Genomic DNA, 16245 nt, shown 5'->3' with positions numbered 1-16245 from the left:
TTTGCATGTCTGGGTTGGTCTTTGCAAGTCCAAGTATTTGTCTTTGATGGTTTGTATATCTAAAGTCCCTTTTTTCTCTGTTTGCATGTCTGATTTTGTTTGTTTGCATGTCTGGGTTGGTGTTTGCAAGTCCAAGTATTTGTCTTTGTTGGTTTGTATATCTAAAGTGCCTGTCTTTCTCTGTTTTTATGTCTGATTCTATTTGTTTGCATGTCTGGGTTGGTGTTTGCAAGTCCATGTATTTGTCGTTGTTGGTTTGTATATCTAAAGTCCCTTTTTTCTCTGTTTGCTTTTCTGTTTCTATTTGTGGGCATTTCTGGGCTGTTGTTTGCAAGTCCGAGTATTTGTCTTTGTTGGTATGTTTATCTAAAGTGCCTGCCTTTCTCTGTTTGCGTGTCTAATTCTATTTGTTTGCATGTCTGTGTTGGTGTTTGCAAGTCGAAGTATTTGTTTTTGTTGGTTTGTATATCTAAAGTGCCTGTTTTTCTCTGTTTGCATGTCTGATTTTATTTGTTTGCAAGTCTGAGTTGGTGTTTGCAAGTCCAAGTATTTGTCTTTATTGGTTAGTATATCTAAAGTGCCTATCTTTCTCTATTTGCATGACTGGGTTGGTGTTTGCAAGTCCAAGTATTTGTCTTTGTTGGTTTGTATATCTAAAGTGACTGTCTTTCTCTGTTTGCATGTCTGATTCTATTTGTTTGCATGTCTGGGTTGGTGTTTCAAAGTCCAAATATTTGTCTTTGTTGGTTTGTATATCAAAAGTGCATATATATCACTTTTTGCATGTCTGATTCTATTTGTTTGCATGTCTGCGTTGGTGTTTGCAAGTCCAAGTAGTTGTCTTTGTTGGATTTTATATCTAAAGTGTCTTTCTTTCTCTGTTTGCATGTCGGATTCTATTTGTTTACATGTCTGGGTTGGTGTTTCCAAGTCCAAGTATTTGTCTTTGTTGGTTTGTATATCAAAAGTGCCTGTCTTTCTCTGTTTGCATGTCTGATTCTATTTGTTTGCAAGTCTGGGTTGGTGTTTGCAAGTCCACGTATTTGTCTTTGTTGGTTTGTATATATAAAAAGCCTGTCTTTCTCAGATTGCATGTCTGATTCTATTTGTTTGCATGTCTGGGTTGGTGTTTGCAATTCCAAGTATTTGTCTTTGATGGTTTGTATATCTAAAGTGCCTGTCTTTCTCTGTTTGCTTGTCTGATTCTATTTGTTTGCATGTCTGGGATGATGCTTGCAAGTCCAAGTATTTGTCTTTGTTGGTTTGTATATCTAAAGTGCCTGTCTTTCTGTGTTGGCATATCTGATTCTATTTGTTTGCATGTCTGGGTTGGTGTTTGCAAGTCCAATTATTTGATCTTGCTTGTTTTTATGTCTAAATGACACGTCATTGTCTGTTTGCATGTCGTATTCTATTTATGTGCATGTAATGGTTGATGTTGTGAAGTAAAAGTAATAGGCGTTGTTGCTTTTCATGTCTAAAGTTACTATCGTTATCTGTTTTAATGTTTGATTCTATTTGTTTGCATGTCTGGGTAGGTGTTTGCAAGTCCAAGTATATGTCTTTGTTGGTTTGTATATCTAAAGTGCATGTCTTTCTCTGTTTGCATGTCTGATTCTATTTGTTGGCATGTCTGGGTTGGTGTTTGCAAGTCTAAGTATTTGTCTTTGTTGGTTTGTATATCTAAAGTGCCTATCTTTCTATTTTTGAATGGCTGATTTTATTTTTTTGCAAATCTTGGTTGGTGTTTGCCATTCCAATTATTTGTCATTGTTGTTTTGTATATCTAAAGTACATGTATTTCTCCGGTTGCATGTCTATGTCTATTTTGTTGCCTGTCGGGGTTAGTGTTTTCAAGTCCAAGCATTTGTCGTTGTTTGTTTGTATATCGAAAGTACCTGTCTTTCTCTGTTTGCATGTCCGATTATTTTTTTTGGCATGTCTGGGTAGGTGTTTGCAGGTCCAAGTATTTGTCTTTGTTGGTTTGTAAATCTAAAGTCCCTGTCTGTCTCTGTTTGGACGTCTGATTTTATTTGTTTTCATGTCTGGGTTGGTTTTTGCAAGTCAAAGTATTTGTCTTTTTTGGTTTGTATATCTAAAGTGCCTGTTTTTCTCTGTTTGCATGTCTGATTATATTTGTTTGCAAGTCTGAGTTGGTGTTTGCAAGTCCAAGTATTTGTCTCTATTGGTTAGTATATCTAAAGTGCATATATTTCTCTGTTTGAATGTCTGTGTTGGTGTTTGCAAGTTAAAGTATTTGTCTTTGTTGGTTTGTATATCTAAAGTGCCTGTCTTTCTCTGTTTGCATGTCTGATTCTATTTGTTTGCATGTCTGGGTTGGTGTTTGTAAGTCCAAGTATTTGTCTTTGTTGGTTTATATATCTAAAGTGCCTGTCCATCTCTGTTTGCATGTCTGATTCTATTTGTTTGCATGTCTGGGTTGGTGTTTGCAAGTCCAAGTATTTGTCTTTGTTGGTTTGTATATCTAAAGTGCCTGTCTTTCTCTGTTTGCATGTCTGATTCTATTTGTTTGCATGTCTGCGTTGATGTTTGCAAGTCCAAGTATTTGTATTTGTTGGTTTGTATATCTAAAGTACCTGTCTTTCTCTGTTTGCATGTCTGATTCTATTTGTTTGCATGTCTGGGTTGGTGTTTGCAAGTCCAAGTATTTGTCTTTGTTGGTTTGTATATCTAAAAAGCCTGTCTTTCTCTGATTGCATATCTGATTCTATTTGTTTGCATGTCTGGGTTGGTGTTTGCAAGTCCAAGTATTTTTCTTTGTTGGTTTGTATATCTAAAGTGCCTGTCTTTCTCTGTTTGCTTGTCTGTTTCTATTTGTTTGCATGTCTGGGTTGATTTTTGCAAGTGCAAGTATTTGTCTTTGTTGGTTTGTATATCTAAAGTGCCTGTCTTTCTGTGTTTGCATATCTGATTCTATTTGTTTGCATGTCTGTGTTGTTTTTTGCAAGTCGAAGTATTTTTTTTTGTTTCTTTGTATATCCATAGTAGCTGTCTTTCTCTGTTTGCATGTCTGATTATATTTGTTTTCATTTTTGGGATGTTGTTTGCAAGTCAAAGTATTTTTATTTGTTGGTTTGTATATATAAAATGCCTGTCTTTCTCTGTTTGCATATCTGATTCTATTTGTTTGCATGTCTGGGTTGGTGTTTGCAAGTCCAAGTATTTGTCTTTGTTGGTTTGTATATCGAAAGTACCTGTCTTTCTCTGTTTGCATGTCTGATTCTATTTGTTTGCATGTCTGGGTTGATGTTTGCAAGTCCAAGTATTTGTCTTTGTTGGTTTGTATATCTAAAGTGCCTGTCGTTCTCTGTTTGCATGTCTGATTCTATTTGATTGCATGTCTGGATTGGTGTTTTAAAGTCCAAGTATTTGTAATTGTTGGTTTGTATATATAAAGTGCCCGTCTTTTTATGTGTGCCTGTCTGATTCTTTTTGTTGGCATGTCTTGGTTGATGTTTGCATTTCAAAGAATTTTTCTTTATTGATTTGTATATCGAAATTGCCTGTCTTTATCTGTTTGCATGTCTGATTCTAATTTTTTGAATGTCTGGATGTGTTTTTCCAAGTCCAAGTATTTGTCTTTGTTGGTTTGTATATCTAAAGTGCCTGTCTTTCTCTGTTTGTCTGTCTGATTCTAGTTGTTTGCAGGTCTGGGTTGGTGTTTTAAAGTCCAAGTATATGTCTTAGGTTGTTGGTATATCTAAAGTTCCTTTCTTTCTCTGTTTGAATGTCTGATTATATTTTTTTTCATGTCTGGGTTGGTGTTTGAAAGTCCAAGAATATTTCTTTTTTTGTTTGTATATCTAAATTAACTGTATCTCTATGTTTGAATGTATGATTCTATTTTTTTGCAGGTCTGGGTTGGTGTTTGCAAGTCCAAGTATTTGTCTTTGTTGGTTTGTATATCTAAAGTGCCTGTCTTTCTCTGTTTGCATGTCTGATTCTATTTGTTTGCATGTCTGGGTTGGTGTTTGCAAGTCCAAGGATTTGTCTTTGCTGGTTTGTATATCTAAAGTGCCTGTCTTTTTCTGTTTGCATGTCTGATTTTATTTGTTTGCATGTCTGATTCTATTTGTTTGCATGTCTGGGTTGGTCTTTGCAAGTCCAAGTATTTGTCTTTGATGGTTTGTATATCTAAAGTCCCTTTTTTCTCTGTTTTCATGTCTGATTCTATTTGTTTGCATGTCTGGGCTGGTGTGTGCAAGTACAAGTATTTGTCTTTGCTGGTTTGTATATCTAAAGTGCATGTCTTTCTCTGTTTGCATGTCTGATTCTATTTGTTTGCATGTCTGATTCTATTTGTTTGCATGTCTGGGTTGGTGTTTGCAAGTCCAAGTATTTGTCTTTGTTGATTTGTATATCTAAAGTGCCTGTCTTTTTCTGTTTGCATGTCTGATTCTATTTGTTTGCATGTCTGGGCTGGTGTTTGCAAGTCGAAGTATTTGTCTTTGTTGGTTTGTATATCTAAAGTGCCTGTCTTTCTCTGTTTGCATGTTTGATTCTATTTGTTTGCATGTCTGGGTTGGTGTTTGCAAGTCCAAGTATTTGTCTTTGTTTGTTTGTATATCTAAAGTGCATGTCTTTCTCTGTTTGCGTGTCTAATTCTATTTGTTTGCATGTCTGGGTTGGTGTTTGCAAGTCCAACTATTTGTCTTTGTTGGTTTGTATATCTAAAGTGCCTGTTTTTCTCTGTATGCATGTCTGATTTTATTTGTTTGTATGTCTGAGTTGGAGTTTGCAAGTCAAAGTATTTGTCTTTTTTGGTTTGTATATCTAAAGTGCCTGTCCATCTCTGATTTAATTTCTGAGTCTATTTGTTTGCAAGTCTGGGTTGTTGTTTGCAAGTCCAAATATTTATCTTTGTTGGTTTGTGTATCCAAAGGGCCTGTCTTTCTCTGTTTGCATGTCTGATTCTATTTGTTTGCATTTCTGCGTTGATGTTTGCAAGTCCAAGTATTTGTCTTTGTTGGTTTGTATATCTTAAGTGCCTGTCTTTCTCTGTTTGCTTGTCTGTTTCTATTTGTTTGCATGTCTGGGATGATGTTTTCAAGAACAAGTATTTGTCTGTGTTGGTTTGTATATATAAAAAGACTGTCTTTCTCTGTTTGCATGTCTTATTCAATTTGTTTGAATGTCTGGGTTGGTGTTTGCAAGTCCAAGTATTTGTCTTTGATGGTTTGTATATCTAAAGTGCCTGTCTTTTTTTGTTTGCATGTCAGATTCTATCTGTTTGCATGTCTGGGATGATGTTTGTAAGTCCAATTATTTGTCTTTCTTGGTTTGTATATCCAAAGTGCCTGTCTTTCTGTGTTTGCATATCTGATTATATTTGTTTGCATGTCTGCGTTGGTGTTTGCAACTCCAATTATTTGCCGTTAGTTCTTTGTTGATCGAAAGTGCATATCTATCTGTGTTTGCATGTCTGTTTCTAATTTTTTACATGTCTGTGCTGGTGTTTTCAAGTTCAAGTATCTGTCTTTGCTTGTTTGTATATCTAAAAGACATATCCTTCTCTGTTTGCATGTCTTATTCTATTTGTTTACATGTCTTGGTTGTTGTTTGCAAGTCCTAGTATTTGTATTTGTTTGTTTGTATATCTAAAGTGCCTGTCTTTCTCTGTTTGCATTTCTGATTTTATTGGTTTGCATGTCTGGGTTGGTGTTTGCAAGTCCAAGTATTTGTCTTTGATGGTTTGTATATCTAAAGTGCCTGTCTTTCTTTGTTTGCCTGTCTGATTCTATTTGTTTGCATGTCTGGGTTGATGTTTGCAAGTCCAAGTATTTGTCTTTCTTGGTTTGTATATCTAAAGTGCCTGTCTTTCTCTGTTTGCATATCTGATTCTATTTGTTTACATGTCTGGGTTGGTGTTATCAAGTCAATGAATTTGTCTATGTTGGTTAGTATATCTAAAGTGACTGTCGTTCTCTGTTTGCATGTTTGATTCTATTTGTTTGCATGTCTAGGTTGGTGTTTGCAAGTCCAAGTATTTGTCTTTGTTGGTTTGTATATCTAAAGTGCCTGTCTTTCTCTGTTTGCATGTCTGATTCTATTTGTTTGCATGTCTAGATGTGTGTTTTCAAGTCCAAGTATTTGTCTTTGTTGGTTTGTATATCTAAAGTGCCTTTCTTTCTCTGTTTGCATGTCTGATTCTATTTTTTTGCATGTCTTGGTTGTTGTTTGCAAGTCCAAGTATTTGTCTTTGTTGGTTTGTATATCTAAAGTGCCTGTCTTTCTCTGTTTGCATGTCTGATTCTATTTGCTTGCATGTCTGGGTTGGTGTTTGCAAGTCCAAGTATTTGTCATTGTTGGTTTGTATATCTAAAGTGCCTGTCTTTCTCTGTTTGCATGTCTTATTCTATTTTTTTTGCATGTCTGGGTAGGTGTTTGCAAGTCCAAGTATTTGTCTTTGTTGGTTTGTATATCTAAAGTGCCTGTCTTTCTCTGTTTGTATGTCTGATTCTATTTGTTTGCATGTCTGGGTTGACGTTTGCAAGTCCAAGTATCTGTCTTTGTTGGTTTGTATATCTAAAGTGCCTGTCTTTCTCTGTTTGCATGTCTGATTCTATTTGCTTGCATGTCTGGGTTGGTGTTTGCAAGTCCAAGTATTTGTCGTTGATGGTTTGTATATCTAAATTGCCTTTCTTTCTCTGTTTGCATGTCTGATTCTTTTTGTTTGCATGTCTGAGTAGATGTTTGCATGTCCAAGTATTTTTCTTTGTTGTTTTGTATATCTAAAGTGACTGTCTTTCTCTGTTTGCATGTCTCATTCTATTTGTTTGCATGTCTGGGTTGTTGTTTACAAGTCCAAGTATCTGTTTTTGTTGGTTTGTATATCTAAACTGTCGGTCTTTCTCTGTTTGCATGTCTGATTCTATTCTGTTTGCATGTCTGGATTGGTGTTTTCAAGTCCAATTATTTGTGTTTATTGGTTTTTATATCTATAGTGTCTGTATTTCTCTGTTTGCATGTCTTATTCTATTTGTTTGCATGTCTGGGTTGGTGTTTGCAAGTCCAACTATTTTTCTTTGATGGATTGTATATCTAATGTGCCTGTCTTTTTCTGTTTGCTTGTCTGATTCTATTTGTTTGCATGTCTGGGATGATGTTTGCAAGTCCAAGTATTTGTCTTTGTTGGTTTGTATATCTAAAGTGACTGTCTTTCTGTGTTTGCATGTCTGATTCTATTTGTGTGATAATTTGCATTTGTTTTTAAAATTCAATATACTTGTAGTTGTTTGTTTGTATCTCCTAAGTGTCTGTATTTCTCTGTTTGCTAGTTTAATGATTTTTGTTGGCACGTTTAGGCAGGTTTTTGCAATTTCAAATATTTGTCCGTGTTTGTTTGTATATCTAAAGTGCCTGTCTTTCTCTGTTTGCATGTCTGATTCTATTTGTTTGCATGTTTGGGTAGGTGTTTGCAAGTCCAAGTGTTTGTCTTTGTTGGTTTGTATATCTAAAAAGCCTGTCTTTCTCTGATTGCATGTCTGATTCTATTTGTTTGCATGTCTGGGTTGGTGTTTGCAAGTCCAAGTATTTTTCTTTGTTGGTTTGTATATCTAAAGTGCCTGTCTTTCTCTGTTTTCTTGTCTGATTCTATTTGTTTGCATGTCTGGGTTGATTTTTGCAAGTGTAAGTATTTGTCTTTGTTGGTTTGTATATCTAAAGTGCCTGTCTTTCTTTGTTTGCATGTCTGGGTTGCTTTCTTCGAGTCAAACTACCTATCATTGACGGTGTCTATATCAATAGTGCCTGTCTCTCTATGTTTGCCTGTCTAATTCTATATGTTTGCCGGTCTGGGTTTGTTTTTGCAAGTCAATTTGTTTGTTTTTAATGGTTGGTATATCTAAAGTGTATGTATTTCTCTGTTTGCATGTCTGACTCTTTTTGTTTGCATGTCTGAGTTGGTGTTTGCAAGTCCAAGTATTTGTCTTTGTTGGTTTGTATATCTAAAGTGCTTGTCTTTCTCTGTTTGCATGTCTGATTATATTTGTTTGCGTGTCTGGGTTGGTGTTTTCAAGTCCAAATATTTGTCTTTGTTGGTTTGTATATCTAAAGTCCCTGTCTTTCTCTGTTTGTATGTCTGATTCTATTTGTTTGCATGCCTGGATGTGTTTTTCCAAGTCCAACTATTTTTCTTTGTTGATTTGTATATATAAAGTGTCGATCTTTCTCTTTTTTAATTTCTCATTATATTTTTTTGCATTTCTTTGTTTGTGTTTTCAACTAAAAGAAAAATTATTTTTTTGTTTTTAAATATAAAGTTCAAGTCTTTATCAGTTTTACTGTCTGAATATATTTTTTTTAATGTCTGGGTTGGTGTTTGCAAGTCCAAGTATTTGTCTTTGTTGGTTTGTATATCTAAAGTAACTGTCTTTCTCTGTTTGAATGTCTGATTCTATTTGTTTGCAGGTCTGGGTTGGTGTTTGCAAGTCCAAGTATTTGTCTTTGTTGGTTTGTATATCTAAAGTGCCTGTCTTTCTCTGTTTGCATGTCTGATTCTATTTGTTTGCATGTCTGGGTTGGTGTTTGCAAGTCCAAGGATTTGTCTTTGCTGGTTTGTATATCTAAAGTGCCTGTCTTTTTCTGTTTGCATGTCTGATTTTATTTGTTTGCATGTCTGATTCTATTTGTTTGCATGTCTGGGTTGGTCTTTGCAAGCCCAAGTATTTGTCTTTGCTGGTTTGTATATCTAAAGTCCCTTTTTTCTCTGTTTTCATGTCTGATTTTGTTTGTTTGGATGTATGGGTTTGTGTTTTCAAGTACAAGTATTTGTCTTTTCTGCTTTTTATATCTAAAGTTCATGACTTTCTCTGTTTGCAGGTCTGAATCTATTTGTTTGCATGTCTGATTCTATTTGTTTGCATGTCTGGGTTGGTGTTTGCAAGTCCAAGTATTTGTTTTTGTTGATTTGTATATCTAAAGTGCCTGTCTTTTTCTGTTTGCATGTCTGATTCTATTTGTTTGGATGTCTGGGATGGTGTTTGCAAGTCCAAGGATGTGTCTTTGATGGTTTGTATATCTAAAGTTCCTATCTTTCTCTGTTTGCATGTCTGATTCTGTTTTTTTGCATGTTGGGGTTGGTGTTTGCAAGTCCAAGTATTTGTCTTTGTTTGTTTGTATATCTAAAGTGCATGCCTTTCTCTGTTTGCGTGTCTAATTCTATTTGTTTGCATGTCTGGGTTGGTGTTTGCAAGTCCAACTATTTGTCTTTGTTGGTTTGTATATCTAAAGTGCCTGTTTTTCTCTGTTTGCATGTCTGATTTTATTTGTTTGCAAGTCTGAGTTGGTGTTTGCAAGTCCAAGTGTTTGTCTTTATTGGTTTGTATATCTAAAGTGCCTGTCTTTCTGTGTTTGCATTTCTGATTCTATTTGTTTGCATGTCTGGGTTGGTGTTTGCAAGTCCAAGTATTTGTCTTTGATGGTTTGTATGTCTAAAGTGCCTATCTTTCTCTGTTTGCTTGTCTGATTCTATTTGTTTGCATGTCTGAGTTGATCTTTGCAAGTCCAAGTATTTGTCTTTATTGGTTTGTATATCTAAAGTGCCTGTCTTTCTCTGTTTGAATATCTTATTCTATTTGTTTTCATATCTTTTTTGGTGTTTTCAAGTCCATTTATATGTCTATGTTGGTTTGTATATCAAAAGTTCCTGTCTTTCTATGTTTGCATGTCTGATTCTATTTGTTTGAATGTCTAGGTTGGTGTTTACAAGTCCAAGTATTTGTCTTTGCTGGTTTGTATATCTAAAGTGCCTGTCTTTCTCTGTTTGCATGTCTGATTCTATTTGATTGCATGTCTGGGTTGGTGTTTGCAAGTTCAAGTAATTGTCTTTGTTGGTTTGTATATCTAAAGTGCCTTTCTTTCTCTGTTTGCATGTCTGATTCTATTTGTTTGCATGTCTGCGGTGATGTTTGCAAGTCCAAGTATTTGTCGTTGTTGGTTTGAATATCTAAAGTGCCTGTCTTTTTATTTGTGCATGTGTTATTCTATTTTTTTTGCATGTCTGGGTAGGTGTTTGCAAGTCCAAGTATGTGTCTTTTTTTGTGTGTATAACTCAAGTAATTGAATGTCTCTATATACTTTTCAGATTCTATTTGTTTTCATGTCTGTGTTGATGTTTTCAAGTCCAAGTATCTGTCTTTGTTGGTTTGTATATCTAAAGTGTCTGTCTTTCTCTGTTTGCATGTCTGATTCTATTTGTTTGCATATCTGGTTTGGTGTTTTCAAGTCCAAGTATTTGTCTTTATTGGTTTGTATATCTAAAGTACCTGTATTTCTCTGTTTGCATGTCTGATTCTATTTTTTTTCATGTCTGGGTTGATTTTTGCAAGTCCAAGTATTTGTCTTTGTAGGTTTGTATATCTAAAGTGCCTGTCTTTCTCTGTTTGCATGTCTGATTCTATTTGTTTGCATGTCTGGATGTGTTTTTCCAAGTCCAAGTATTTGTCTTTGTTGGTTTGTATATCTAAAGTGTATCTCTCTCTCTGTTTGTCTTTCTGATTATATTTTTATGAATGTCTGGGTTGTTGTTTTCAAGTCCAAGTATGTGTCTTTGTTTTTTTTTTTAAATAAAATCCCTATCTTTCTCTGTTTGCTTGTCTGATTCTATTTGTTTGCATGTCTGGGTTGTTGTTTGCAAGTCCAAGTATTTGTCTTTGTTGGTTTGTATATCTAAAGTGCCTGTCTCTCTCTGTTTGCATGTCTGATTCTATTTGTTTGCATGTCTGGGTTGGTGTTTGCAAGTCAAAGTATTTGTCTTTGCTGGTTTGTATATCTAAAGTAACTGTCTTTCTCTGTTTGAATGTATGATTCTATTTGTTTGCAGGTCTGGGTTGGTGTTGGCAAGTCCAAGTATTTGTCTTTGATGGTTTGTATATCTAAAGTGCCTGTCTTTCTCTGTTTGCATGTCCGATTCTATTGGTTTGCATGTCTGGGTTGGTGTTTGCAAGTCCAAGTATTTGTCTTTGTTGGTTTGTATATCTAAAGTGCCTGTCTTTCTCTGTTTGCATGTCTGATTCTATTTGTTTGCATGTCTGGGTTGATGTTTGCAAGTCCAAGTATTTGTCTTTGTTGGTTTGTATATCTAAAGTGCCTGTCTTTCTCTGTTTGCATGTCTGATTCTATTCTGTTTGCATGTCTGGATTGGTGTTTTCAAGTCCAAGTATTTGTCTTTGTTGGTTTGTATATCTAAAGTGTCTGTCTTTCTCTGTTTGCATGTCTTATTCTATTTGTTTGCATGTCTGGGTTGGTGTTTTCAAGTCCAAGTATTTGTCTTTGATGGTTTGTATTTCTAATGTGCCTGTCTTTCTCTGTTTGCTTGTCTGATTCTATTTGTTTGCATGTCTGAGTTGGTCTTTGCTAGTCCATGTATTTGTCTTTGTTGGTGGTTATATCTAAAGTTCCTGTCTTTCTCTGTTTGCATATCTGATTCTATTTTTATGAATGTCTTTTTTGGTGTTTGCAAGTCCATGTATTTGTCTTTGTTGGTTTGTATATCTAAAGTGCCTTTCTTTCTCTGTTTGCATGTCTGATTCTATTTGTTTGCATGTCTGGGTTGGTGTTTGCAAGTCCAAGTATATGTCTTTGATGGGTTGTAAATCTAAAGCGACTGTCTTTCTCTGTTCGCATATCTGATTCTGTATGTTTACATGTCTGGGTTGGTGTTTGCAAGTCAAAGAATCTGTCTGTGTTGGTTTGTATATCTAAAGTGCCTGTCTTTCTCTGTTTTCATGTCTGATTCTATTTGATTGCATGTCTGGTTTGCTGTTTACAAGTTCAAGAATTTGTTATTGTTGATTTGTATATCTAAAGTGCCTGTCTTTCTCTGTTCGCATTTCTGATTCTATTTGTTTGCATGTCTGGGTTGGTGTTTGCAAGTCCCAGTACTTTTCATTGTTGCTTTGTATGTCTAAAGGGCCTGTCTTTCTCTGTTTGCGTGCCTAACTATATATGTGTGCATGTATGGTTCGATGTTTACAAGTCCATCTATTTGCCTTTATTGGTTTTTAAATCTAAAGGGACTGTTTTTCTATGTTTGTATGTCAGATTCTATTCTGTTTTCCTTTCTGGGTTTGTGTTTTAAAGTCAAAGTATTTGTCTTTAATGGTTTTTATATCTAAAGATATGCAAACATGTCTTTCATCTGATTTGCAGATGTACTGACATTAGCTAATATTGATTTGCATGATCTGAGATATGAATCAGACTTGCAAAGTCCAAGTATTTGTACTTTGATATGGATTTAGTATATCTAAAGTGCCTGTCTTTCTCTGTTTGCATGTTTGATTCTATTTGTTTACATGTCTGGGTTGGTGTTTGCAAGTCCAAGGATTTGTCTTTGTTGGTTTATATATCTATAGTAACAGCTTTTCTCTTTTTGCTTCTCTGATTCTATTTGTTTGCATGTACGGGTTTGTGTTTGCAATTCAAAGTATTTTTCTTTGATGGTTTGTATGTCTAGAGTGCATGTCTTTCTCTGTTTGCCTGTCTGATTCTATTTGTTTGCATGTCTGGGATGATGTTTGCAAGTCCAAGTATTTGTCTTTGTTGGTTTGTATATCTAAAGTGCCTGTATTTCTGTGTTTGCATCTCTGATTCTATTTGTTTGCATGTCTGGGTTGGTGTTTAAAAGTCCAAGTATTTGTCTTTGTTGGTTTGTATATCTAAAGTGACTGTCTTTCTCTGTTTGCATGTCCAATTCTATTGTTTTGCATGTCTGGGTTGGTGTTTGCAAGTCCAAGTATTTGTCTTTGTTGGTTTGTATATCTAAAGTGCCTGTCTTTCTCTGTTTGCACGTCTGATTCTATTTGTTTGCATGTCTGGGTTGGTGTTTACAAGTCCAAGTATTTGTCATTGTTGGTTTGTATATCTAAAGTGCTTGTCTTTCTCTGTTTGCGTGTCTGATTATATTTGTTTGCATGTCTGGCTTGGTGTTTGCAAGTCCATGCATTTTTCTTTGTTTTTTTGTATATCTAAAGCGCTTGTCTTTCTCTTTTTGCATGTCTGATTCTACTTGTTTACATGTCTGTGTGGATGTTTGCAAGTCCAAGTATTTGTCTTTGTTGGTTTGTATATCTAAAGTGCCTGTCTTTCTCTGTTTGCATGTCAGATTCTATTTGTTTTCATGTCTGGATTGGTGTTTCCAAGTCCAATTGTTTGTTATTGTTGCTTTGTATATCTAAAGTATCTGTCTTTCTCTGTTTGCATGTCTTATTCTATTTGTTTTCATGTCTGGGTTGGTGTTTTCAAGTCCAATTATATGTCTTTGATGGTTAGTATATCTAAAGTGACTGTCTATTTCTGTTTGCTTGTCTGATTCTATTTGTTTGCATGTCTGGGTTGATGTGTGCAAGTCAAAGTATTTTTCTTTGGTGGGTTGTACATCTAAAGTGCATGTCTTTTAGTGTTTGTATATCTTACTCTTTGTGTTTACAGGTCTGGGCTGAGGTTTTCAAGTCCTAGGATTAACCTTTGTTGGTTTGTATATCTATAGTGTCGGTCTTTCTGTGTTTGCAAGTCCAATTCTATTTGTTTACGTGTCTGGGTTTATGTTTGCAAGTCCAAGTATTTGTCTTTTTTGGTTTGTATATCTAAAGTGCCTGTCTTTCTCTGTTTGCATGTCTGATTCTATTTGCTTGCATGTCTGGGTTAGTGTTTGCAAGTCCAAGTATTTGTCTTTGTTGGTTTGTATATCTAAAGTGCCTGTATTTCTCTGATTACATGTCTGATTCTATTTGTTTGCATGTCAGGGTTGGTGTTTGCAAGTCCCAGTACTTGTCTTTGTTGCTTTGTATATCTAAAGTGCATGTCTTTCTCTGTTTGCATGTCTGATTATATTTGTTTACATGTCTCGGTTGGTTTTTGCAAGTCCATGTGTTTGTCCTTGTTGGTTTGTATATCTAAAGTGCCTGTCTTTCTCTGTTTGCATGTCTGATTCTATTCGTTTGCATGTCTGGGTTGGTGTTTTCAAGTCCAATTATTTGTCTTTATTGATTTATATATCTAAAGTATCTGTCTTTCTCCGTTTGCATTTCTTATTCTACTTGTGTTCTTATCTGGGTTGGTGTTTTCAATTCAATGTATTTGTCTTTGTTGGTTTGTATATCTAAATTGCCTGTCTTTCTCTGTTTGCATGTCTTATTCTATTTGTTTGCATGTCTGGATGTGTTTTTCCAAGTCCAAGTATTTGTCTTTGTTGATTTGTAGATCTAAAGTGCCTTTCTCTCTATGTGTTTCTGTCTGTTTCTATTTGTTTGCATGTCTGGGTTGGTGTTTTCAAGTCCAATTATGTGTCTGTGTTTCTTTTTATATCTAAATTGCCTGTATTTATATGTTTTCATGTCTGATTATATTTGTTTGCATGTATGTTTTGTTGTTTTCAAGTCCAAGTATTTGTCTTTGTTGGTTTGTATATCTAAAGTGCCTGTCTCTCTCTGTTTGCATGTCTGATTCTATTTGTTTGCATGTCTGGGTTGGTGTTTGCAAGTCCAAGTATTTGTCTTTGTTGGTTTGTATATCTAAAGTAACTGTCTTTCTCTGTTTGATTGTCTGATTCTATTTGTTTGCAGGTCTGGGTTGGTGTTTGCAAGTCCAAGTATTTGTCTTTGTTGGTTTGTATATCTAAAGTGCCTGTCTTTCTCTGTTTGCATGTCAGAGTCTATTTGTTTGCATGTCTGGGTTGGTGTTTGCAAGTCCAAGTATTTGTCTTTGTTGGTTTGTATATCTACAGTGCCTGTCTTTCTCTGTTTTCATGTCTGTTTCTATTTGTTTTCATTTCTTGTTGTGTGAGTGCAAGTCATTTAAATTGTCTTTGTTGGACTTCAGATCAAAATTGAATGACTGTTTCGCTGTGAGGTTATGATTCTATGTACTTATATGTTTTAGTTGATCTTTGCAAATCAATTAATCTGAAAGCGATTTGTTGTATATTTAAATTGACTGTATTTCTCTGTTTGCATGTCTGATTATATTTGGTTTACATGTCTGGGTTGATGTTTGCAAGTCCAAGTATTTGTCTTTGTTGGTTTGTATATCTAAAGTGCCTGTCTTTCTCTGTTTGCATGTCTGATTCTATTTGTTTGCATGTCTGGATTGGTGTTTTCAAGTCCAAGTATTTGTCTTTGTTGGTTTGTATATCTAAAGTGTCTGTCTTTCTCTGTTTGCATGTCTGATTCTATTTGTCTGCATGTCTGGGTTGGTGTTTGCAAGTCCAAGTATTTGTCTTTGTTGGTTTGTATATCTAAAGTGCCTGTCTTTCTCTGTTTGTATGTCTGATTCTATTTGTTTGCATGTCTGGATGTGTTTTTCCAAGTCCAAGTATTTGTCTTTGTTGGTTTGTTTGTCTTAAGTGCTTGTGTTTCTCTGTTTGTATGTCTGATTCTATTTGTTTGCAGGTGTGGGTTGGTGTTTTCAAGTCCAAGTATTTGTGTTTTTTGTTTTTTGTATCTAAATGGACTTTCTTTCTCTGTTTGCATGTCTGATTCTATTTGTTTGCATGTCTGGGTTGGTGTTTGCAATTCAAAGAATTTTTCGTTGTTTTTTTGTTTATCTAAAGTGCCTGTATTTTTCTGTTTGCATGTCTGATTATATTTGTTTGCATGTCTGGGCTATTTTTTTCAAGTCAAAGTATCTGTCTTTGTTGGTTTGTATATCTAAAATAACTGTCTTTATCTGGTTGCTTGTATGAATCTCTGTGTTTTCATGTCTGGGTTAGTGTTTTCAAGTCCTGGCATGTTTGTTTGGCTGGGGTTATATCTATAGTGCATGTCTGTATCTGTGTGAGTGTCTGAGTCTATCTATGTGCAGGTCCGGGTTGATGTTTACAAGTCAAAGTATTTGTCTTTGTTTGTGTGTATCTCTAAAGTACCTGTCTTTTTCTGTTTGAATGTCCGATTCAATTTGTTTTCATGTCTGGGTTGGTCTTTGAAAGACCAAGTATTTGTCTTTGCTGGTTTGTATATCTAAAGTCCCTTTTTTCTCTGTTTGCATGTCTGATTCTGTTTGTTTGCATTCCTGGGTTGGTGTTTGCACGTCCAAGTATTTGTCTTTGTTGGTTTGTATATCTAAAGTACCTGTCTTTCTCTGTTTGCGTGTTTGAGTCCATCTTTGGGCATTTTTGGGTTGGTGGTTGCAAGTCAAAGTATTTGTATTTTTTGGTTTCCATATCTAGAGTGCCTGTGTTTGTCTGTTTGCAGATTTGATTCTATATGTTTGCATGTCTGGTCTGGT

The 16245-nt window shown here is 35.1% G+C and overlaps 1 protein-coding gene across 2 annotated transcripts in view; it reads right to left on the bottom strand.

The window, feature by feature from the left end:
• The window catches only part of LOC148947640 (uncharacterized), a 388863-nt gene that overhangs the window by 130740 nt on the left and 241878 nt on the right, over window positions 1–16245 (bottom strand). The window lies entirely within an intron of this gene.

The sequence above is a fragment of the Artemia sp. Qi Xiang Cuo genome, chromosome 10, assembly GCF_049724085.1.
Source record: "Artemia sp. Qi Xiang Cuo chromosome 10, ASM4972408v1, whole genome shotgun sequence".
Taxonomy (NCBI): Eukaryota; Metazoa; Arthropoda; class Branchiopoda; order Anostraca; family Artemiidae; genus Artemia; species Artemia sp. Qi Xiang Cuo.
Note: the sequence above shows the minus strand (reverse complement) of the source record. Positions and strands in the feature narration are given on the sequence as shown.